Source organism: Balaenoptera borealis (assembly GCF_965194805.1).
Source record: "Balaenoptera borealis genome assembly, chromosome: 6".
Taxonomy (NCBI): domain Eukaryota; kingdom Metazoa; phylum Chordata; class Mammalia; order Artiodactyla; family Balaenopteridae; genus Balaenoptera; species Balaenoptera borealis.
In genome coordinates, this window is record NC_138863.1 from 94,564,219 (window position 1) to 94,588,375 (window position 24,157).

A 24,157-nucleotide genomic window follows, 5' to 3' on the forward strand; every position below is an offset into this window, starting at 1 on the left:
TGTTTTCGATGTAGGAAGATGCCCTTGAAGCTAGTGATTTGGGACCTATGGGATGGGTACCACGCAGTATTACTTTAAAGGGTCTGCGTTTGCTCACCCAACCTCACCAAACCTCTCAGCCCGAAGAGTGTCCACCCTTATGTCTCAATCAGCTGTGGGTCTAGAGATGGTCAATAAAGGTGGCATCCCAGCCCCTGAACGAATTTTGTAAGAATTTCTCTCTCTTTCACTGTCTTTGTTTCACGGGTTTTTAAAAGTAATTGATTTTTATAATGGGGTTTAGCTGCTTTTCACTGCCGTGTTTATGCTGCTTTACACCCACTTGACTCACTTACAGAGAGATATCAATACATAGCTTTGAAGATTCTTCCTAGTCAGATATATTCTTGGGCGGTGAACAGGGGTTTTGTGCGTCCAGTTCACTGAGCAAGGAGTAGGTCTTGTCTATTACATATTGCGTTTATGGAACGCTATCTGAGCTAATTTGAAACCCTTGTTTTATGCGTCACCCCACCTCACCGTTCCCGTTAAGCAGCCATAGTGTGCTTTCTAAACGTGGGACTCTGTTCTGTTTTGTAATTCAGTTCAAGTGGAGCGGTTTTTACATTCCCTCTATAAGTGATATCTTACGATAAGTGTCTTTCTGTGTGACTTATTTCACTTAGAATCGTTGTACCTAAATCCACTCATCATGCTGCTACTAGCCTTATGACGTTGATTTCATGCCTGAGTGATATTCCATTGTACATAAGGACCACAACTTCGTTATCCATTTTTCTCTTTCCTGGGATATTTAAGGTGTAATGAAGTGGAGGTTCTTGTCAACAGAGCAGCCCTAAACTTTGGGGTGCCTGTGTCTTGCTGATTTTTGGTTTTCCCAATTTATACGCCCATGAGTGGAAGTGCCCTATGCTCTCTAAGCTGAGTTTTTTAGATGTTTCAGGACACACCGTACACTTCTCCAGAGTGGCTGTTGGCAATTTACATCCCGCCCATCAGCGTAGCAAGGCTCCCGTTTCTCCATGGCCTGTCCTGCATTTCTGGTTTTGACACTTTATTCAGCATGGCCCTTTTGACCGATGGGAAGCGAGACTTCTTTGTAGCGCTGATTTACCTTTCCAGGTTGCTTGGTTGGCCAAAAAGGGCGTATGCGTTTTTTCCTGAATATATTCAGGAAAAAACGCATACGCCCTTTTTGGCCAAGGGCATCATGGTCGAGGTTTTGCCGCTTTTCCTGTGCTTTAAAGGCGATTCGAATCTACCTCCTGAAATCTGTTTCCTGCAATTCTGCCTTGCTTTCAAATCCTCTTCGTTGCCTTCCCTCAATATATTTGTGGACGAGAGTTATCATTTCTAACTCTGCAGGTTTGTGAATTGCAGTGCCCCTGAGTTCCATTTTTCAACACGATTTCTTGGGAGCTGGCCGCAAAAGCGCAGGATTGCTTCAGGCCCTATTGTGGTTCCGGGCGGCAGGCTGAGCCTGTGGTTAATTCTTCTTCCTGATGGGAAAATAGAGTGACTTGTGCCTGTCCCCACACCTAGACCTAGTCTCTCATTGGTTCCCCCTCTTCCCGTTCATCCTCAGGACAAATTTGCAACCTGTACGGAATAGGAGGTTAAAGGTGCTGATTCTCCAAGGAGGGAGATTGCTAGTAAAGCGGCTGTAATGGCCGGCCCGAGCACAAGGAGATGAGAAATGAGGTGCGTTTTAGAAACCTTTCCCGATCACACGGTGTACCATCTTCTGGGTTTCTCATGCATGTTTTCGATGTAGGAAGATGCCCTTGAACCTGGAGATTTTGGACCCATGGGATGGGTACCACGCAGTATTACTTTAAAGGGTCTGCGTTTGCTCACCCAACCTCACCAAACCTCTCAGCCCGAAGAGTGTCCACCCTTATGTCTCAATCAGCTGTGGGTCTAGAGATGGTCAATAAAGGTGGCATCCCAGCCCCTGAACGAATTCTGTATGAATTTCTCTCTCTTTCACTGTCTTTGTTTCACGGGTTTTTAAAAGTAATTGATTTTTATAATGGGGTTTAGCTGCTTTTCACTGCTGTGTTTATGCCGCTTACACCCACTTGACTCACTTACAGAGAGATATCAATACATTGGTTTTAAGAGTCTTACTAGTCAGATATATTCTTGGGCGGTGAACAGGGGGTGTTGAATCCAGTTCACTGAGCAAGGAGTAGGTCTTGTCTGTTACATATTGGGTTTATGGAACAGTATCTGAGCTAATTTGAAACCCTTGTTTTATGCATCACCCCACCTCATCTTTCCCGTTAAGCAGCCATAGTGTGTTTTCTAAACGTGTGACGCTGTTCTGTTTTGTAATTCAGTTCAAGTGTAGCGGTTTTTACATTCCCTCTATAAGTGATATCTTATGATAAGTGCCTTTTTCTGTGTGACTTATTTCACTTAGTATCGTCATACCTAAATCTTCTCATCATGCTGCTACTAGCATTACGATGTTGATTTCATTGCTGAGTGATATTCCATTGTACATAAGGACCACAAGTTCTTTATCCATTTTTCTCTTTCCTGGGATATTGAAGGTGTAATGAAGTGGAGGTTCTTGTCAACAGAGCAGCCCTAAACTTTGGGGTGCCTGTGTCTTGCTGATTTTTAGTTTTCCCAATTTATACGCCCGTGTGTGGAAGTGCCCTATGCTCTCTAAGCTGAGTTTTTTAGGTGTTTCAGGACACACCGTACACTTCTCCAGAGTGGCTGTTGGCAATTTACATCCCGCCCATCAGCGTAGCAAGGCTCCCGTTTCTCCATGGCCTGTCCTGCATTTCTGGTTTTGACACTTTATTCAGCATGGCCCTTTTGACCGATGGGAAGCGAGACTTCTTTGTAGCGCTGATTTGCCTTTCCAGGTTGCTTGGTTGGCCAAAAAGGGCGTATGCGTTTTTTCCTGAATATATTCAGGAAAAAACGCATACGCCCTTTTTGGCCTAGGGAATCATGGTCGAGGTTTTGCCGATTTTCCTGTGCTTTAAAGGCGATTCGAATCTACCTCCTGAAATCTGTTTCCTGCAATTCTGCCTTGCTTTCAAATCCTCTTCGTTGCCTTCCCTCAATATATTTGTGGACGAGAGTTAACGTTTATAACTCTGCAGGTTTGTGAATTGCAGTGCACCTGAGCTCCATTTTTCAACTCGCTTTCTTGGGAGCTGGCCCCAAAAGCGCAGGATTGCTTCAGGCCCTATTGTGGTTCCGGGCGGCAGGCTGAGCCTGTGGTTAATTCTTCTTCCTGATGGGAAAATAGAGTGACCTGTGCCTGTCCCCACACCTAGACCTAGTCTCTCATTGGTTCCCCCTCTTCCCGTTCATCCTCAGGACAAATTGCAACCTGTACGGAACAGGAGGTTAAAGGTGCTCATTCTCCAAGGAGGGAGATTGCTAGTAAAGCGGCTGGAATGGCGAACCCGAGCACAAGGAGATGAGAAATGAGGTGCGTTTTAGAAACCTTTCCCTATCACACGGTGTACCGTCCTCTGGGTTTCTCATGCATGTTTTCGATGTAGGAAGATGCCCTTGAAGCTAGTGATTTGGGACCTATGGGATGGGTACCACGCAGTATTACTTTAAAGGGTCTGCGTTTGCTCACCCAACCTCACCAAACCTCTCAGCCCGAAGAGTGTCCACCCTTATGTCTCAATCAGCTGTGGGTCTAGAGATGGTCAATAAAGGTGGCATCCCAGCCCCTGAACGAATTTTGTAAGAATTTCTCTCTCTTTCACTGTCTTTGTTTCACGGGTTTTTAAAAGTAATTGATTTTTATAATGGGGTTTAGCTGCTTTTCACTGCCGTGTTTATGCTGCTTTACACCCACTTGACTCACTTACAGAGAGATATCAATACATAGCTTTGAAGATTCTTCCTAGTCAGATATATTCTTGGGCGGTGAACAGGGGTTTTGTGCGTCCAGTTCACTGAGCAAGGAGTAGGTCTTGTCTATTACATATTGCGTTTATGGAACGCTATCTGAGCTAATTTGAAACCCTTGTTTTATGCGTCACCCCACCTCACCGTTCCCGTTAAGCAGCCATAGTGTGCTTTCTAAACGTGGGACTCTGTTCTGTTTTGTAATTCAGTTCAAGTGGAGCGGTTTTTACATTCCCTCTATAAGTGATATCTTACGATAAGTGTCTTTCTGTGTGACTTATTTCACTTAGAATCGTTGTACCTAAATCCACTCATCATGCTGCTACTAGCCTTATGACGTTGATTTCATGCCTGAGTGATATTCCATTGTACATAAGGACCACAACTTCGTTATCCATTTTTCTCTTTCCTGGGATATTTAAGGTGTAATGAAGTGGAGGTTCTTGTCAACAGAGCAGCCCTAAACTTTGGGGTGCCTGTGTCTTGCTGATTTTTGGTTTTCCCAATTTATACGCCCATGAGTGGAAGTGCCCTATGCTCTCTAAGCTGAGTTTTTTAGATGTTTCAGGACACACCGTACACTTCTCCAGAGTGGCTGTTGGCAATTTACATCCCGCCCATCAGCGTAGCAAGGCTCCCGTTTCTCCATGGCCTGTCCTGCATTTCTGGTTTTGACACTTTATTCAGCATGGCCCTTTTGACCGATGGGAAGCGAGACTTCTTTGTAGCGCTGATTTACCTTTCCAGGTTGCTTGGTTGGCCAAAAAGGGCGTATGCGTTTTTTCCTGAATATATTCAGGAAAAAACGCATACGCCCTTTTTGGCCAAGGGCATCATGGTCGAGGTTTTGCCGCTTTTCCTGTGCTTTAAAGGCGATTCGAATCTACCTCCTGAAATCTGTTTCCTGCAATTCTGCCTTGCTTTCAAATCCTCTTCGTTGCCTTCCCTCAATATATTTGTGGACGAGAGTTATCATTTCTAACTCTGCAGGTTTGTGAATTGCAGTGCCCCTGAGTTCCATTTTTCAACACGATTTCTTGGGAGCTGGCCGCAAAAGCGCAGGATTGCTTCAGGCCCTATTGTGGTTCCGGGCGGCAGGCTGAGCCTGTGGTTAATTCTTCTTCCTGATGGGAAAATAGAGTGACTTGTGCCTGTCCCCACACCTAGACCTAGTCTCTCATTGGTTCCCCCTCTTCCCGTTCATCCTCAGGACAAATTTGCAACCTGTACGGAATAGGAGGTTAAAGGTGCTGATTCTCCAAGGAGGGAGATTGCTAGTAAAGCGGCTGTAATGGCCGGCCCGAGCACAAGGAGATGAGAAATGAGGTGCGTTTTAGAAACCTTTCCCGATCACACGGTGTACCATCTTCTGGGTTTCTCATGCATGTTTTCGATGTAGGAAGATGCCCTTGAACCTGGAGATTTTGGACCCATGGGATGGGTACCACGCAGTATTACTTTAAAGGGTCTGCGTTTGCTCACCCAACCTCACCAAACCTCTCAGCCCGAAGAGTGTCCACCCTTATGTCTCAATCAGCTGTGGGTCTAGAGATGGTCAATAAAGGTGGCATCCCAGCCCCTGAACGAATTCTGTATGAATTTCTCTCTCTTTCACTGTCTTTGTTTCACGGGTTTTTAAAAGTAATTGATTTTTATAATGGGGTTTAGCTGCTTTTCACTGCTGTGTTTATGCCGCTTACACCCACTTGACTCACTTACAGAGAGATATCAATACATTGGTTTTAAGAGTCTTACTAGTCAGATATATTCTTGGGCGGTGAACAGGGGGTGTTGAATCCAGTTCACTGAGCAAGGAGTAGGTCTTGTCTGTTACATATTGGGTTTATGGAACAGTATCTGAGCTAATTTGAAACCCTTGTTTTATGCATCACCCCACCTCATCTTTCCCGTTAAGCAGCCATAGTGTGTTTTCTAAACGTGTGACGCTGTTCTGTTTTGTAATTCAGTTCAAGTGTAGCGGTTTTTACATTCCCTCTATAAGTGATATCTTATGATAAGTGCCTTTTTCTGTGTGACTTATTTCACTTAGTATCGTCATACCTAAATCTTCTCATCATGCTGCTACTAGCATTACGATGTTGATTTCATTGCTGAGTGATATTCCATTGTACATAAGGACCACAAGTTCTTTATCCATTTTTCTCTTTCCTGGGATATTGAAGGTGTAATGAAGTGGAGGTTCTTGTCAACAGAGCAGCCCTAAACTTTGGGGTGCCTGTGTCTTGCTGATTTTTAGTTTTCCCAATTTATACGCCCGTGTGTGGAAGTGCCCTATGCTCTCTAAGCTGAGTTTTTTAGGTGTTTCAGGACACACCGTACACTTCTCCAGAGTGGCTGTTGGCAATTTACATCCCGCCCATCAGCGTAGCAAGGCTCCCGTTTCTCCATGGCCTGTCCTGCATTTCTGGTTTTGACACTTTATTCAGCATGGCCCTTTTGACCGATGGGAAGCGAGACTTCTTTGTAGCGCTGATTTGCCTTTCCAGGTTGCTTGGTTGGCCAAAAAGGGCGTATGCGTTTTTTCCTGAATATATTCAGGAAAAAACGCATACGCCCTTTTTGGCCTAGGGAATCATGGTCGAGGTTTTGCCGATTTTCCTGTGCTTTAAAGGCGATTCGAATCTACCTCCTGAAATCTGTTTCCTGCAATTCTGCCTTGCTTTCAAATCCTCTTCGTTGCCTTCCCTCAATATATTTGTGGACGAGAGTTAACGTTTATAACTCTGCAGGTTTGTGAATTGCAGTGCACCTGAGCTCCATTTTTCAACTCGCTTTCTTGGGAGCTGGCCCCAAAAGCGCAGGATTGCTTCAGGCCCTATTGTGGTTCCGGGCGGCAGGCTGAGCCTGTGGTTAATTCTTCTTCCTGATGGGAAAATAGAGTGACCTGTGCCTGTCCCCACACCTAGACCTAGTCTCTCATTGGTTCCCCCTCTTCCCGTTCATCCTCAGGACAAATTGCAACCTGTACGGAACAGGAGGTTAAAGGTGCTCATTCTCCAAGGAGGGAGATTGCTAGTAAAGCGGCTGGAATGGCGAACCCGAGCACAAGGAGATGAGAAATGAGGTGCGTTTTAGAAACCTTTCCCTATCACACGGTGTACCGTCCTCTGGGTTTCTCATGCATGTTTTCGATGTAGGAAGATGCCCTTGAAGCTAGTGATTTGGGACCTATGGGATGGGTACCACGCAGTATTACTTTAAAGGGTCTGCGTTTGCTCACCCAACCTCACCAAACCTCTCAGCCCGAAGAGTGTCCACCCTTATGTCTCAATCAGCTGTGGGTCTAGAGATGGTCAATAAAGGTGGCATCCCAGCCCCTGAACGAATTTTGTAAGAATTTCTCTGTCTTTCACTGTCTTTGTTTCACGGGTTTTTAAAAGTAATTGATTTTTATAATGGGGTTTAGCTGCTTTTCACTGCCGTGTTTATGCTGCTTTACACCCACTTGACTCACTTACAGAGAGATATCAATACATAGCTTTGAAGATTCTTCCTAGTCAGATATATTCTTGGGCGGTGAACAGGGGTTTTGTGCGTCCAGTTCACTGAGCAAGGAGTAGGTCTTGTCTATTACATATTGCGTTTATGGAACGCTATCTGAGCTAATTTGAAACCCTTGTTTTATGCGTCACCCCACCTCACCGTTCCCGTTAAGCAGCCATAGTGTGCTTTCTAAACGTGGGACTCTGTTCTGTTTTGTAATTCAGTTCAAGTGGAGCGGTTTTTACATTCCCTCTATAAGTGATATCTTACGATAAGTGTCTTTCTGTGTGACTTATTTCACTTAGAATCGTTGTACCTAAATCCACTCATCATGCTGCTACTAGCCTTATGACGTTGATTTCATGCCTGAGTGATATTCCATTGTACATAAGGACCACAACTTCGTTATCCATTTTTCTCTTTCCTGGGATATTTAAGGTGTAATGAAGTGGAGGTTCTTGTCAACAGAGCAGCCCTAAACTTTGGGGTGCCTGTGTCTTGCTGATTTTTGGTTTTCCCAATTTATACGCCCATGAGTGGAAGTGCCCTATGCTCTCTAAGCTGAGTTTTTTAGATGTTTCAGGACACACCGTACACTTCTCCAGAGTGGCTGTTGGCAATTTACATCCCGCCCATCAGCGTAGCAAGGCTCCTGTTTCTCCATGGCCTGTCCTGCATTTCTGGTTTTGACACTTTATTCAGCATGGCCCTTTTGACCGATGGGAAGCGAGACTTCTTTGTAGCGCTGATTTACCTTTCCAGGTTGCTTGGTTGGCCAAAAAGGGCGTATGCGTTTTTTCCTGAATATATTCAGGAAAAAACGCATACGCCCTTTTTGGCCAAGGGCATCATGGTCGAGGTTTTGCCGCTTTTCCTGTGCTTTAAAGGCGATTCGAATCTACCTCCTGAAATCTGTTTCCTGCAATTCTGCCTTGCTTTCAAATCCTCTTCGTTGCCTTCCCTCAATATATTTGTGGACGAGAGTTATCATTTCTAACTCTGCAGGTTTGTGAATTGCAGTGCCCCTGAGTTCCATTTTTCAACACGATTTCTTGGGAGCTGGCCGCAAAAGCGCAGGATTGCTTCAGGCCCTATTGTGGTTCCGGGCGGCAGGCTGAGCCTGTGGTTAATTCTTCTTCCTGATGGGAAAATAGAGTGACTTGTGCCTGTCCCCACACCTAGACCTAGTCTCTCATTGGTTCCCCCTCTTCCCGTTCATCCTCAGGACAAATTTGCAACCTGTACGGAATAGGAGGTTAAAGGTGCTGATTCTCCAAGGAGGGAGATTGCTAGTAAAGCGGCTGTAATGGCCGGCCCGAGCACAAGGAGATGAGAAATGAGGTGCGTTTTAGAAACCTTTCCCGATCACACGGTGTACCATCTTCTGGGTTTCTCATGCATGTTTTCGATGTAGGAAGATGCCCTTGAACCTGGAGATTTTGGACCCATGGGATGGGTACCACGCAGTATTACTTTAAAGGGTCTGCGTTTGCTCACCCAACCTCACCAAACCTCTCAGCCCGAAGAGTGTCCACCCTTATGTCTCAATCAGCTGTGGGTCTAGAGATGGTCAATAAAGGTGGCATCCCAGCCCCTGAACGAATTCTGTATGAATTTCTCTCTCTTTCACTGTCTTTGTTTCACGGGTTTTTAAAAGTAATTGATTTTTATAATGGGGTTTAGCTGCTTTTCACTGCTGTGTTTATGCCGCTTACACCCACTTGACTCACTTACAGAGAGATATCAATACATTGGTTTTAAGAGTCTTACTAGTCAGATATATTCTTGGGCGGTGAACAGGGGGTGTTGAATCCAGTTCACTGAGCAAGGAGTAGGTCTTGTCTGTTACATATTGGGTTTATGGAACAGTATCTGAGCTAATTTGAAACCCTTGTTTTATGCATCACCCCACCTCATCTTTCCCGTTAAGCAGCCATAGTGTGTTTTCTAAACGTGTGACGCTGTTCTGTTTTGTAATTCAGTTCAAGTGTAGCGGTTTTTACATTCCCTCTATAAGTGATATCTTATGATAAGTGCCTTTTTCTGTGTGACTTATTTCACTTAGTATCGTCATACCTAAATCTTCTCATCATGCTGCTACTAGCATTACGATGTTGATTTCATTGCTGAGTGATATTCCATTGTACATAAGGACCACAAGTTCTTTATCCATTTTTCTCTTTCCTGGGATATTGAAGGTGTAATGAAGTGGAGGTTCTTGTCAACAGAGCAGCCCTAAACTTTGGGGTGCCTGTGTCTTGCTGATTTTTAGTTTTCCCAATTTATACGCCCGTGTGTGGAAGTGCCCTATGCTCTCTAAGCTGAGTTTTTTAGGTGTTTCAGGACACACCGTACACTTCTCCAGAGTGGCTGTTGGCAATTTACATCCCGCCCATCAGCGTAGCAAGGCTCCCGTTTCTCCATGGCCTGTCCTGCATTTCTGGTTTTGACACTTTATTCAGCATGGCCCTTTTGACCGATGGGAAGCGAGACTTCTTTGTAGCGCTGATTTGCCTTTCCAGGTTGCTTGGTTGGCCAAAAAGGGCGTATGCGTTTTTTCCTGAATATATTCAGGAAAAAACGCATACGCCCTTTTTGGCCTAGGGAATCATGGTCGAGGTTTTGCCGATTTTCCTGTGCTTTAAAGGCGATTCGAATCTACCTCCTGAAATCTGTTTCCTGCAATTCTGCCTTGCTTTCAAATCCTCTTCGTTGCCTTCCCTCAATATATTTGTGGACGAGAGTTAACGTTTATAACTCTGCAGGTTTGTGAATTGCAGTGCACCTGAGCTCCATTTTTCAACTCGCTTTCTTGGGAGCTGGCCCCAAAAGCGCAGGATTGCTTCAGGCCCTATTGTGGTTCCGGGCGGCAGGCTGAGCCTGTGGTTAATTCTTCTTCCTGATGGGAAAATAGAGTGACCTGTGCCTGTCCCCACACCTAGACCTAGTCTCTCATTGGTTCCCCCTCTTCCCGTTCATCCTCAGGACAAATTGCAACCTGTACGGAACAGGAGGTTAAAGGTGCTCATTCTCCAAGGAGGGAGATTGCTAGTAAAGCGGCTGGAATGGCGAACCCGAGCACAAGGAGATGAGAAATGAGGTGCGTTTTAGAAACCTTTCCCTATCACACGGTGTACCGTCCTCTGGGTTTCTCATGCATGTTTTCGATGTAGGAAGATGCCCTTGAAGCTAGTGATTTGGGACCTATGGGATGGGTACCACGCAGTATTACTTTAAAGGGTCTGCGTTTGCTCACCCAACCTCACCAAACCTCTCAGCCCGAAGAGTGTCCACCCTTATGTCTCAATCAGCTGTGGGTCTAGAGATGGTCAATAAAGGTGGCATCCCAGCCCCTGAACGAATTTTGTAAGAATTTCTCTCTCTTTCACTGTCTTTGTTTCACGGGTTTTTAAAAGTAATTGATTTTTATAATGGGGTTTAGCTGCTTTTCACTGCCGTGTTTATGCTGCTTTACACCCACTTGACTCACTTACAGAGAGATATCAATACATAGCTTTGAAGATTCTTCCTAGTCAGATATATTCTTGGGCGGTGAACAGGGGTTTTGTGCGTCCAGTTCACTGAGCAAGGAGTAGGTCTTGTCTATTACATATTGCGTTTATGGAACGCTATCTGAGCTAATTTGAAACCCTTGTTTTATGCGTCACCCCACCTCACCGTTCCCGTTAAGCAGCCATAGTGTGCTTTCTAAACGTGGGACTCTGTTCTGTTTTGTAATTCAGTTCAAGTGGAGCGGTTTTTACATTCCCTCTATAAGTGATATCTTACGATAAGTGTCGTTCTGTGTGACTTATTTCACTTAGAATCGTTGTACCTAAATCCACTCATCATGCTGCTACTAGCCTTATGACGTTGATTTCATGCCTGAGTGATATTCCATTGTACATAAGGACCACAACTTCGTTATCCATTTTTCTCTTTCCTGGGATATTTAAGGTGTAATGAAGTGGAGGTTCTTGTCAACAGAGCAGCCCTAAACTTTGGGGTGCCTGTGTCTTGCTGATTTTTGGTTTTCCCAATTTATACGCCCATGAGTGGAAGTGCCCTATGCTCTCTAAGCTGAGTTTTTTAGATGTTTCAGGACACACCGTACACTTCTCCAGAGTGGCTGTTGGCAATTTACATCCCGCCCATCAGCGTAGCAAGGCTCCTGTTTCTCCATGGCCTGTCCTGCATTTCTGGTTTTGACACTTTATTCAGCATGGCCCTTTTGACCGATGGGAAGCGAGACTTCTTTGTAGCGCTGATTTACCTTTCCAGGTTGCTTGGTTGGCCAAAAAGGGCGTATGCGTTTTTTCCTGAATATATTCAGGAAAAAACGCATACGCCCTTTTTGGCCAAGGGCATCATGGTCGAGGTTTTGCCGCTTTTCCTGTGCTTTAAAGGCGATTCGAATCTACCTCCTGAAATCTGTTTCCTGCAATTCTGCCTTGCTTTCAAATCCTCTTCGTTGCCTTCCCTCAATATATTTGTGGACGAGAGTTATCATTTCTAACTCTGCAGGTTTGTGAATTGCAGTGCCCCTGAGTTCCATTTTTCAACACGATTTCTTGGGAGCTGGCCGCAAAAGCGCAGGATTGCTTCAGGCCCTATTGTGGTTCCGGGCGGCAGGCTGAGCCTGTGGTTAATTCTTCTTCCTGATGGGAAAATAGAGTGACTTGTGCCTGTCCCCACACCTAGACCTAGTCTCTCATTGGTTCCCCCTCTTCCCGTTCATCCTCAGGACAAATTTGCAACCTGTACGGAATAGGAGGTTAAAGGTGCTGATTCTCCAAGGAGGGAGATTGCTAGTAAAGCGGCTGTAATGGCCGGCCCGAGCACAAGGAGATGAGAAATGAGGTGCGTTTTAGAAACCTTTCCCGATCACACGGTGTACCATCTTCTGGGTTTCTCATGCATGTTTTCGATGTAGGAAGATGCCCTTGAACCTGGAGATTTTGGACCCATGGGATGGGTACCACGCAGTATTACTTTAAAGGGTCTGCGTTTGCTCACCCAACCTCACCAAACCTCTCAGCCCCAAGAGTGTCCACCCTTATGTCTCAATCAGCTGTGGGTCTAGAGATGGTCAATAAAGGTGGCATCCCAGCCCCTGAACGAATTCTGTATGAATTTCTCTCTCTTTCACTGTCTTTGTTTCACGGGTTTTTAAAAGTAATTGATTTTTATAATGGGGTTTAGCTGCTTTTCACTGCTGTGTTTATGCCGCTTACACCCACTTGACTCACTTACAGAGAGATATCAATACATTGGTTTTAAGAGTCTTACTAGTCAGATATATTCTTGGGCGGTGAACAGGGGGTGTTGAATCCAGTTCACTGAGCAAGGAGTAGGTCTTGTCTGTTACATATTGGGTTTATGGAACAGTATCTGAGCTAATTTGAAACCCTTGTTTTATGCATCACCCCACCTCATCTTTCCCGTTAAGCAGCCATAGTGTGTTTTCTAAACGTGTGACGCTGTTCTGTTTTGTAATTCAGTTCAAGTGTAGCGGTTTTTACATTCCCTCTATAAGTGATATCTTATGATAAGTGGCTTTTTCTGTGTGACTTATTTCACTTAGTATCGTCATACCTAAATCTTCTCATCATGCTGCTACTAGCATTATGATGTTGATTTCATTGCTGAGTGATATTCCATTGTACATAAGGACCACAAGTTCTTTATCCATTTTTCTCTTTCCTGGGATATTGAAGGTGTAATGAAGTGGAGGTTCTTGTCAACAGAGCAGCCCTAAACTTTGGGGTGCCTGTGTCTTGCTGATTTTTAGTTTTCCCAATTTATACGCCCGTGTGTGGAAGTGCCCTATGCTCTCTAAGCTGAGTTTTTTAGGTGTTTCAGGACACACCGTACACTTCTCCAGAGTGGCTGTTGGCAATTTACATCCCGCCCATCAGCGTAGCAAGGCTCCCGTTTCTCCATGGCCTGTCCTGCATTTCTGGTTTTGACACTTTATTCAGCATGGCCCTTTTGACCGATGGGAAGCGAGACTTCTTTGTAGCGCTGATTTGCCTTTCCAGGTTGCTTGGTTGGCCAAAAAGGGCGTATGCGTTTTTTCCTGAATATATTCAGGAAAAAACGCATACGCCCTTTTTGGCCTAGGGAATCATGGTCGAGGTTTTGCCGATTTTCCTGTGCTTTAAAGGCGATTCGAATCTACCTCCTGAAATCTGTTTCCTGCAATTCTGCCTTGCTTTCAAATCCTCTTCGTTGCCTTCCCTCAATATATTTGTGGACGAGAGTTAACGTTTATAACTCTGCAGGTTTGTGAATTGCAGTGCACCTGAGCTCCATTTTTCAACTCGCTTTCTTGGGAGCTGGCCCCAAAAGCGCAGGATTGCTTCAGGCCCTATTGTGGTTCCGGGCGGCAGGCTGAGCCTGTGGTTAATTCTTCTTCCTGATGGGAAAATAGAGTGACCTGTGCCTGTCCCCACACCTAGACCTAGTCTCTCATTGGTTCCCCCTCTTCCCGTTCATCCTCAGGACAAATTGCAACCTGTATGGAACAGGAGGTTAAAGGTGCTCATTCTCCAAGGAGGGAGATTGCTAGTAAAGCGGCTGGAATGGCGAACCCGAGCACAAGGAGATGAGAAATGAGGTGCGTTTTAGAAACCTTTCCCTATCACACGGTGTACCGTCCTCTGGGTTTCTCATGCATGTTTTCGATGTAGGAAGATGCCCTTGAAGCTAGAGATTTGGGACCTATGGGATGGGTACCACGCAGTATTACTTTAAAGGGTCTGCGTTTGCTCACCCAACCTCACCAAACCTCTCAGCCCGAAGAGTGTCCACCCTTATGTCTCAATCAGCTGTGGGTCTAGAGATGGTCAATAAAGGTGGCATCCCAGCCCCTGAACGAATTTTGTAAGAATTTCTCTCTCTTTCACTGTCTTTGTTTCACGGGTTTTTAAAAGTAATTGATTTTTATAATGGGGTTTAGCTGCTTTTCACTGCCGTGTTTATGCTGCTTTACACCCACTTGACTCACTTACAGAGAGATATCAATACATAGCTTTGAAGATTCTTCCTAGTCAGATATATTCTTGGGCGGTGAACAGGGGTTTTGTGCGTCCAGTTCACTGAGCAAGGAGTAGGTCTTGTCTATTACATATTGCGTTTATGGAACGCTATCTGAGCTAATTTGAAACCCTTGTTTTATGCGTCACCCCACCTCACCGTTCCCGTTAAGCAGCCATAGTGTGCTTTCTAAACGTGGGACTCTGTTCTGTTTTGTAATTCAGTTCAAGTGGAGCGGTTTTTACATTCCCTCTATAAGTGATATCTTACGATAAGTGTCTTTCTGTGTGACTTATTTCACTTAGAATCGTTGTACCTAAATCCACTCATCATGCTGCTACTAGCCTTATGACGTTGATTTCATGCCTGAGTGATATTCCATTGTACATAAGGACCACAACTTCGTTATCCATTTTTCTCTTTCCTGGGATATTTAAGGTGTAATGAAGTGGAGGTTCTTGTCAACAGAGCAGCCCTAAACTTTGGGGTGCCTGTGTCTTGCTGATTTTTGGTTTTCCCAATTTATACGCCCATGAGTGGAAGTGCCCTATGCTCTCTAAGCTGAGTTTTTTAGATGTTTCAGGACACACCGTACACTTCTCCAGAGTGGCTGTTGGCAATTTACATCCCGCCCATCAGCGTAGCAAGGCTCCTGTTTCTCCATGGCCTGTCCTGCATTTCTGGTTTTGACACTTTATTCAGCATGGCCCTTTTGACCGATGGGAAGCAAGACTTTTTTGTAGCGCTGATTTGCCTTTCCAGGTTGCTTGGTTGGCCAAAAAGGGCGTATGCGTTTTTTGCTGAATATATTCAGGAAAAAACGCATACGCCCTTTTTGGCCAAGGGCATCATGGTCGAGGTTTTGCCGCTTTTCCTGTGCTTTAAAGGCGATTCGAATCTACCTCCTGAAATCTGTTTCCTGCAATTCTGCCTTGCTTTCAAATCCTCTTCGTTGCCTTCCCTCAATATATTTGTGGACGAGAGTTATCGTTTATAACTCTGCAGGTTTGTGAATTGCAGTGCCCCTGAGCTCCATTTTTCAACTCGCTTTCTTGGGAGCTGGCCGCAAAAGCACAGGATTGCTTCAGGCCCTGTTGTGTTTCCGGGCGGCAGGCTGAACCTGTGGTTAATTCTTCTTCCTGATGGGAAAATAGAGTGACCTGTGCCTGTCCGCACACCTAGACCTAGTCTCTCATTGGTTCCCCCTCTTCCCATTCATCCTCAGGACAAATTTGCAACCTGTACGGAACAGGAGGTTAAAGGTGCTCATTCTCCAAGGAGGGAGATTGCTAGTAAAGCGGCTGTAATGGCGAGCCCGAGCACAAGGAGATGAGAAATGAGGTGCGTTTTAGAAACCTTTCCCGATCACACGGTGTACCATCTTCTGGGTTTCTCATGCATGTTTTCGATGTAGGAAGATGCCCTTGAACCTGGAGATTTTGGACCCATGGGATGGGTACCACGCAGTATTACTTTAAAGGGTCTGCGTTTGCTCACCCAACCTCACCAAACCTCTCAGCCCGAAGAGTGTCCACCCTTATGTCTCAATCAGCTGTGGGTCTAGAGATGGTCAATAAAGGTGGCATCCCAGCCCCTGAACGAATTCTGTATGAATTTCTCTCTCTTTCACTGTCTTTGTTTCACGGGTTTTTAAAAGTAATTGATTTTTATAATGGGGTTTAGCTGCTTTTCACTGCTGTGTTTATGCCGCTTACACCCACTTGACTCACTTACAGAGAGATATCAATACATTGGTTTTAAGAGTCTTACTAGTCAGATATATTCTTGGGCGGTGAACAGGGGGTGTTGAATCCAGTTCACTGAGCAAGGAGTAGGTCTTGTCTGTTACATATTGGGTTTATGGAACAGTATCTGAGCTAATTTGAAACCCTTGTTTTATGCATCACCCCACCTCATCTTTCCCGTTAAGCAGCCATAGTGTGTTTTCTAAACGTGTGACGCTGTTCTGTTTTGTAATTCAGTTCAAGTGTAGCGGTTTTTACATTCCCTCTATAAGTGATATCTTATGATAAGTGGCTTTTTCTGTGTGACTTATTTCACTTAGTATCGTCATACCTAAATCTTCTCATCATGCTGCTACTAGCATTATGATGTTGATTTCATTGCTGAGTGATATTCCATTGTACATAAGGACCACAAGTTCTTTATCCATTTTTCTCTTTCCTGGGATATTGAAGGTGTAATGAAGTGGAGGTTCTTGTCAACAGAGCAGCCCTAAACTTTGGGGTGCCTGTGTCTTGCTGATTTTTAGTTTTCCCAATTTATACGCCCGTGTGTGGAAGTGCCCTATGCTCTCTAAGCTGAGTTTTTTAGGTGTTTCAGGACACACCGTACACTTCTCCAGAGTGGCTGTTGGCAATTTACATCCCGCCCATCAGCGTAGCAAGGCTCCCGTTTCTCCATGGCCTGTCCTGCATTTCTGGTTTTGACACTTTATTCAGCATGGCCCTTTTGACCGATGGGAAGCGAGACTTCTTTGTAGCGCTGATTTGCCTTTCCAGGTTGCTTGGTTGGCCAAAAAGGGCGTATGCGTTTTTTCCTGAATATATTCAGGAAAAAACGCATACGCCCTTTTTGGCCTAGGGAATCATGGTCGAGGTTTTGCCGATTTTCCTGTGCTTTAAAGGCGATTCGAATCTACCTCCTGAAATCTGTTTCCTGCAATTCTGCCTTGCTTTCAAATCCTCTTCGTTGCCTTCCCTCAATATATTTGTGGACGAGAGTTAACGTTTATAACTCTGCAGGTTTGTGAATTGCAGTGCACCTGAGCTCCATTTTTCAACTCGCTTTCTTGGGAGCTGGCCCCAAAAGCGCAGGATTGCTTCAGGCCCTATTGTGGTTCCGGGCGGCAGGCTGAGCCTGTGGTTAATTCTTCTTCCTGATGGGAAAATAGAGTGACCTGTGCCTGTCCCCACACCTAGACCTAGTCTCTCATTGGTTCCCCCTCTTCCCGTTCATCCTCAGGACAAATTGCAACCTGTATGGAACAGGAGGTTAAAGGTGCTCATTCTCCAAGGAGGGAGATTGCTAGTAAAGCGGCTGGAATGGCGAACCCGAGCACAAGGAGATGAGAAATGAGGTGCGTTTTAGAAACCTTTCCCTATCACACGGTGTACCGTCCTCTGGGTTTCTCATGCATGTTTTCGATGTAGGAAGATGCCCTTGAAGCTAGAGATTTGGGACCTATGGGATGGGTACCACGCAGTATTACTTTAAAGGGTCTGCGTTTGCTCACCCAACCTCACCAAACCTCTCAGCCCGAAGAGTGTCCACCCTTATGTCTCAATCAGCTGTGGGTCTAGAGATGGTCAATAAAGGTGGCATCCCAGCCCCTGAACGAATTTTGTAAGAATTTCTCTCTCTTTCACTGTCTTTGTTTCACGGGTTTTTAAAAGTAATTGATTTTTATAATGGGGTTTAGCTGCTTTTCACTGCCGTGTTTATGCTGCTTTACACCCACTTGACTCACTTACAGAGAGATATCAATACATAGCTTTGAAGATTCTTCCTAGTCAGATATATTCTTGGGCGGTGAACAGGGGTTTTGTGCGTCCAGTTCACTGAGCAAGGAGTAGGTCTTGTCTATTACATATTGCGTTTATGGAACGCTATCTGAGCTAATTTGAAACCCTTGTTTTATGCGTCACCCCACCTCACCGTTCCCGTTAAGCAGCCATAGTGTGCTTTCTAAACGTGGGACTCTGTTCTGTTTTGTAATTCAGTTCAAGTGGAGCGGTTTTTACATTCCCTCTATAAGTGATATCTTACGATAAGTGTCTTTCTGTGTGACTTATTTCACTTAGAATCGTTGTACCTAAATCCACTCATCATGCTGCTACTAGCCTTATGACGTTGATTTCATGCCTGAGTGATATTCCATTGTACATAAGGACCACAACTTCGTTATCCATTTTTCTCTTTCCTGGGATATTTAAGGTGTAATGAAGTGGAGGTTCTTGTCAACAGAGCAGCCCTAAACTTTGGGGTGCCTGTGTCTTGCTGATTTTTGGTTTTCCCAATTTATACGCCCATGAGTGGAAGTGCCCTATGCTCTCTAAGCTGAGTTTTTTAGATGTTTCAGGACACACCGTACACTTCTCCAGAGTGGCTGTTGGCAATTTACATCCCGCCCATCAGCGTAGCAAGGCTCCTGTTTCTCCATGGCCTGTCCTGCATTTCTGGTTTTGACACTTTATTCAGCATGGCCCTTTTGACCGATGGGAAGCAAGACTTTTTTGTAGCGCTGATTTGCCTTTCCAGGTTGCTTGGTTGGCCAAAAAGGGCGTATGCGTTTTTTGCTGAATATATTCAGGAAAAAACGCATACGCCCTTTTTGGCCAAGGGCATCATGGTCGAGGTTTTGCCGCTTTTCCTGTGCTTTAAAGGCGATTCGAATCTACCTCCTGAAATCTGTTTCCTGCAATTCTGCCTTGCTTTCAAATCCTCTTCGTTGCCTTCCCTCAATATATTTGTGGACGAGAGTTATCGTTTATAACTCTGCAGGTTTGTGAATTGCAGTGCCCCTGAGCTCCATTTTTCAACTCGCTTTCTTGGGAGCTGGCCGCAAAAGCACAGGATTGCTTCAGGCCCTGTTGTGTTTCCGGGCGGCAGGCTGAACCTGTGGTTAATTCTTCTTCCTGATGGGAAAATAGAGTGACCTGTGCCTGTCCGCACACCTAGACCTAGTCTCTCATTGGTTCCCCCTCTTCCCATTCATCCTCAGGACAAATTTGCAACCTGTACGGAACAGGAGGTTAAAGGTGCTCATTCTCCAAGGAGGGAGATTGCTAGTAAAGCGGCTGTAATGGCGAGCCCGAGCACAAGGAGATGAGAAATGAGGTGCGTTTTAGAAACCTTTCCCGATCACACGGTGTACCGTCTTCTGGGTTTCTCATGCATGTTTTCGATGTAGGAAGATGCCCTTGAAGCTAGAGATTTGGGACCTATGGGATGGGTACCACGCAGTATTACTTTAAAGGGTCTGCGTTTGCTCACCCAACCTCACCAAAACTCTCAGCCCGAAGAGTGTCCACCCTTATGTCTCAATCAGCTGTGGGTCTAGAGATGGTCAATAAAGGTGGCATCCCAGCCCCTGAACGAATTTTGTAAGAATTTCTCTCTCTTTCACTGTCTTTGTTTCACGGGTTTTTAAAAGTAATTGATTTTTATAATGGGGTTTAGCTGCTTTTCACTGCCGTGTTTATGCTGCTTTACACCCACTTGACTCACTTACAGAGAGATATCAATACATAGCTTTGAAGATTCTTCCTAGTCAGATATATTCTTGGGCGGTGAACAGGGTGTTTTGGCGTCCAGTTCACTGAGCAAGGAGTAGGTCTTGTCTATTACATATTGGGTTTATGGAACGCTATCTGAGCTAATTTGAAACCCTTGTTTTATGCGTCACCCCACCTCACCGTTCCCTTTAAGCAGCCATAGTGTGTTTTCTAAACGTGGGACTCTGTTCTGTTTTGTAATTCAGTTCAAGTGGAGCGGTTTTTACATTCCCTCTATAAGTGATATCTTACGATAAGTGTCTTTCTGTGTGACTTATTTCACTTAGAATCGTCGTACCTAAATCCACTCATCATGCTGCTACTAGCCTTATGACGTTGATTTCATGCCTGAGTGATATTCCATTGTACATAAGGACCACAACTTCTTTATCCATTTTTCTTTTTCCTGGGATATTTAAGGTGTAATGAAGTGGAGGTTCTTGTCAACAGAGCAGCCCTAAACTTTGGGGTGCCTGTGTCTTGCTGATTTTTAGTTTTCCCAATTTATACGCCCATGAGTGGAAGTGCCCTATGCTCTCTAAGCTGAGTTTTTTAGAGGTTTCAGGACACACCGTACACTTCTCCAGAGTGGCTGTTGGCAATTTACAACCCGCCCATCAGCGTAGCAAGGCTCCCGTTTCTCCATGGCCTGTCCTGCATTTCTGGTTTTGACACTTTATTCAGCATGGCCCTTTTGACCGATGGGAAGCGAGACTTCTTTGTAGCGCTGATTTGCCTTTCCAGGTTGCTTGGTTGGCCAAAAAGGGCGTATGCGTTTTTTCCTGAATATATTCAGGAAAAAACGCATACGCCCTTTTTGGCCAAGGGCATCATGGTCGAGGTTTTGCCGCTTTTCCTGTGCTTTAAAGGTGATTCGAATCTACCTCCTGAAATCTGTTTCCTACAATTCTGCCTTGCTTTCAAATCCTCCTCGTTGCCTTCCCTCAATATATTTGTGGACGAGAGTTAACATTTATAACTCTACAGGTTTGTGAATTGCAGTGCCCCTGAGCTCCATTTTTCAATTCGCTTTCTAGGGAGCTGGCCCCAAAAGCGCAGGATTGCTTCAGGCCCTATTGTGGTTCCGGGCGGCAGGCTGAGCCTGTGGTTAATTCTTCTTCCTGATGGGAAAATAGAGTGACCTGTGCCTGTCCCCACACCTAGACCTAGTCTCTCATTGGTTCCCCCTCTTCCCGTTCATCCTCAGGACAAATTGCAACCTGTACGGAACAGGAGGTTAAAGGTGCTCATTCTCCAAGGAGGGAGATTGCTAGTAAAGCGGCTGGAATGGCGAACCCGAGCACAAGGAGATGAGAAATGAGGTGCGTTTTAGAAACCTTTCCCGATCACATGGTGTACCATCTTCTGGGTTTCTCATGCATGTTTTCGATGTAGGAAGATGCCCTTGAAGCTGGAGATTTGGGACCTATGGGATGGGTACCACGCAGTATTACTTTAAAGGGTCTGCGTTTGCTCACCCAACCTCACCAAACCTCTCAGCCCCAAGAGTGTCCACCCTTATGTCTCAATCAGCTGTGGGTCTAGATATGGTCAATCCAGGTGGCATCCCAGCCCCTGAACGAATTTTGTAAGAATTTCTCTCTCTTTCACTGTCTTTGTTTCACGGGTTTTTAAAAGTAATTGATTTTTATAATGGGGTTTAGCTGCTTTTCACTGCTGTGTTTATGCTGCTTTCCACCCACTTGACTCCCTTACAGAGAGATATCAATACATAGCTTTGAAGATTCTTCCTAGTCAGATATATTCTTGGGCGGTGAATAGGAGGTTTTTGCGTCCAGTTCACTGAGCAAGGAGTAGGTCTTGTCTATTACATATTGGGTTTATGGAACGCTATCTGAGCTAATTTGAAACCCTTGTTTTATGCGTCACCCCACCTCACCGTTCCCGTTAAGCAGCCATAGTGTGTTTTCTAAACGTGGGACTCTGTTCTGTTTTGTAATTCAGTTCAAGTGTAGCGGTTTTTACATTCCCTCTATAAGTGATATCTTACGATAAGTGTCTTTCTGTGTGACTTATTTCACTTAGAATCGTCGTACCTAAATCCACTCATCATGCTGCTACTAGCCTTATGACGTTGATTTCATGCCTCAGTGATATTCCATTGTACATAAGGACCACAACTTCTTTATCCATTTTTCTCTTTCCTGGGATATTTAAGGTGTAATGAAGTGGAGGTTCTTGTCAACAGAGCAGCCCTAAACTTTGGGGTGCCTGTGTCTCGCTGATTTTTAGTTTTCCCAATTTATACGCCCATGAGTGGAAGTGCCCTATGCTCTCTAAGCTGAGTTTTTAGATGTTTCAGGACACACCGTACACTTCTCCAGAGTGGCTGTTGGCAATTTACATCCCGCCCATCAGCGTAGCAAGGCTCCCGTTTCTCCATGGACTGTCCTGCATTTCTGGTTTTGACACTTTATTCAGCATGGCCCTTTTGACCGATGGGAAGCGAGACTTCTTTGTAGCGCTGATTTGCCTTTCCAGGTTGCTTGATTGGCCAAAAAGGGCGTATGCGTTTTTTCCTGAATATATTCAGGAAAAAACGCATACGCCCTTTTTGGCCAAGGGCATCATGGTCGAGGTTTTGCCGCTTTTCCTGTGCTTTAAAGGCGATTCGAATCTACCTCCTGAAATCTGTTTCCTGTAATTCTGCCTTGCTTTCAAATCCTCTTCGTTGCCTTCCCTCAATATATTTGTGGACGAGAGTTATCATTTCTAACTCTGCAGGTTTGTGAATTGCAGTGCCCCTGAGCTCCATTTTTCAACTCGCTTTCTTGGGAGCTGGCCGCAAAAGCGCAGGATTGCTTCAGGCCCTATTGTGGTTCTGGGCGGCAGGCTGAGCCTGTGTTTAATTCTTCTTCCTGATGGGAAAATAGAGTGACCTGTGCCTGTCCCCACACCTAGACCTAGTCTCTCATTGGTTCCCCCTCTTCCCGTTCATCCTCAGGACAAATTGCAACCTGTACGGAACAGGAGGTTAAAGGTGCTCATTCTCCAAGGAGGGAGATTGCTAGTAAAGCGGCTGGAATGGCGAACCCGAGCACAAGGAGATGAGAAATGAGGTGCGTTTTAGAAACCTTTCCCGATCACATGGTGTACCATCTTCTGGGTTTCTCATGCATGTTTTCGATGTAGGAAGATGCCCTTGAAGCTGGAGATTTGGGACCTATGGGATGGGTACCACGCAGTATTACTTTAAAGGGTCTGCGTTTGCTCACCCAACCTCACCAAACCTCTCAGCCCCAAGAGTGTCCACCCTTATGTCTCAATCAGCTGTGGGTCTAGATATGGTCAATCCAGGTGGCATCACAGCCCCTGAACGAATTTTGTAAGAATTTCTCTCTCTTTCACTGTCTTTGTTTCACGGGTTTTTAAAAGTAATTGATTTTTATAATGGGGTTTAGCTGCTTTTCACTGCTGTGTTTATGCTGCTTTCCACCCACTTGACTCCCTTACAGAGAGATATCAATACATAGCTTTGAAGATTCTTCCTAGTCAGATATATTCTTGGGCGGTGAATAGGAGGTTTTTGCGTCCAGTTCACTGAGCAAGGAGTAGGTCTTGTCTATTACATATTGGGTTTATGGAACGCTATCTGAGCTAATTTGAAACCCTTGTTTTATGCGTCACCCCACCTCACCGTTCCCGTTAAGCAGCCATAGTGTGTTTTCTAAACGTGGGACTCTGTTCTGTTTTGTAATTCAGTTCAAGTGTAGCGGTTTTTACATTCCCTCTATAAGTGATATCTTACGATAAGTGTCTTTCTGTGTGACTTATTTCACTTAGAATCGTCGTACCTAAATCCACTCATCATGCTGCTACTAGCCTTATGACGTTGATTTCATGCCTCAGTGATATTCCATTGTACATAAGGACCACAACTTCTTTATCCATTTTTCTCTTTCCTGGGATATTTAAGGTGTAATGAAGTGGAGGTTCTTGTCAACAGAGCAGCCCTAAACTTTGGGGTGCCTGTGTCTCGCTGATTTTTAGTTTTCCCAATTTATACGCCCATGAGTGGAAGTGCCCTATGCTCTCTAAGCTGAGTTTTTAGATGTTTCAGGACACACCGTACACTTCTCCAGAGTGGCTGTTGGCAATTTACATCCCGCCCATCAGCGTAGCAAGGCTCCCGTTTCTCCATGGACTGTCCTGCATTTCTGGTTTTGACACTTTATTCAGCATGGCCCTTTTGACCGATGGGAAGCGAGACTTCTTTGTAGCGCTGATTTGCCTTTCCAGGTTGCTTGATTGGCCAAAAAGGGCGTATGCGTTTTTTCCTGAATATATTCAGGAAAAAACGCATACGCCCTTTTTGGCCAAGGGCATCATGGTCGAGGTTTTGCCGCTTTTCCTGTGCTTTAAAGGCGATTCGAATCTACCTCCTGAAATCTGTTTCCTGTAAT